This window comes from Colobus angolensis, unplaced genomic scaffold (assembly GCF_000951035.1).
Source record: "Colobus angolensis palliatus isolate OR3802 unplaced genomic scaffold, Cang.pa_1.0 Scaffold83, whole genome shotgun sequence".
In the NCBI taxonomy this organism is placed as follows: domain Eukaryota; kingdom Metazoa; phylum Chordata; class Mammalia; order Primates; family Cercopithecidae; genus Colobus; species Colobus angolensis.
Genome location: NW_012122154.1, coordinates 1,529,036 through 1,530,726, shown reverse-complemented (window position 1 = coordinate 1,530,726; position 1,691 = coordinate 1,529,036).

Here is a 1,691-nt window from a genome sequence, read left to right as displayed (position 1 = left end):
GCGCGTTCCCTAGCCTGAGCGCCAGGGCTCCTCCCAATTCGCTGCCGGCGTGGCCCCGCCCCACGAGGGCGGGCCCCGAGGCCTGCTGGGACTTGCAGTCCTGCTGGCCCGTCCACCGCCTCTTGGGAGCCGGCGGGGCCGGGGCGGGGCCGAGGGCGTGGCCCTGGATGGGGCGATGGGTCGGGCTAGGCTAAGAGGAGAACGCGCGGGGCTGGGGGGCTGTGGCCTGACCGCTTGGGGGGCTGGAAGGATTGCCACTTGGGGAGTTGGGGGAGGGGAGGATGGGATGTTAGTCCAGCTGGCTGTAACGCAGCTTTGGGACCTGGAGTTCCCTTGCTCCCTCCCTTGGGAGAAACGGACGTCTGCATTTGCGCCGCACCGAACCCGAATGCTTAGACAGTCTCTTTAAGCAGCCGTGGCTGGCAGGCCGCTTTCCGTTAGCACGTGGCGCCTCTCCCCTCCCTGGGCCGATGGGGCAAGGCTGAGCCGAGGCTAATAGAGCATACTTCCCAGTGTGGGATAGGGCAGGGGCCGCGGTAAGCAAGTGGTGCAGGCACAGCGCTGTCCGTCCCACTCACCTACTCGCCTCAGCATGGATTAGGGCGGAGCTAGGAATTCAATGAGAGATTCCAGCGCAGGGCTGGAGCCATCTCTGACAGTCTCTTGCTCCCACTAACCCCAGGCTTAGACACTGTAATGAATGAACTGCTGTCTTCCCCTTCTCTATTACCTGAGACAGATCGTATTTTCCAAACCAAAAACTGGGACATCCAGTCTGACAGGTGCTGGTGAACTTGTGGGGCAGAATACGTGAAATCAGTCCTGGAAATCAGGACATGTATTTACCACTCTGACATGCGGGAGCCTCCCTCCCTACTTGCACCCCAACCCTGTAGGTGGGAGCTGGTCCCTAAGCCTAACAGCTGTCTAGCTCCAGGAAGGAGGCCAGAATCATCCACTGATCGGCTCAGGTGAAGAGGTCAGTCCAGAATGCAGGGAAGCAGCAGGCCTGTGTCCCTGCCAAGCACTTTGGGTCATACTCACACTGCAACAGTGCTGTGACACTTCCAGACAAAATCTTCTCCAAGACCCCCTCCCCCAATCCTGTTGCTGCCAGGAGTAAGGTAACTGAACTTGCTATCCATGCCTGAACCAAGTGTTATCTGATGATGTCCTTTCTGGTCCCTTCCCTCCCGTTCATCTTTTTGAAATAGCAGTTCCTTATTACCTCTCTTCTCTTGTCCTAAAATGGGGGTGGCCAGGCATGGTGGCTCACACCTGTAATCCCAGCACTTTGGAAGGCCGAGGTGGGGGATCACTTGAGGTCAGGAGTTCAAGACCAGCCTGGCCAACAAGGCAACACCCCATCTCTACAAAAAATACAAAAATTAGCCAGGCATGGTGGCACACGCCTATAAATCCCAGCTACTCTCGAGATTGAGGCACGAGAATCCCTTAACCCGGGAGGTGGAGGTTGCAGTGAGGCGAGATTGCGCCACTGCACTCCAACCTGGGCGAGAGAGGGAGATTGTATCTCAAAAAAGAAAAAAAAAAAAAGATACACTCCAGGCAAGGCATGCTGTCTCATGCCTGTAATCCCAGAATTTTGGAAGGCCAAGGCAGGCAGATTGCTAGAACCCAGAAGTTCAAGTACAGCATGGGTAACATGGTAAGACCGCCTCTGCCCCCCC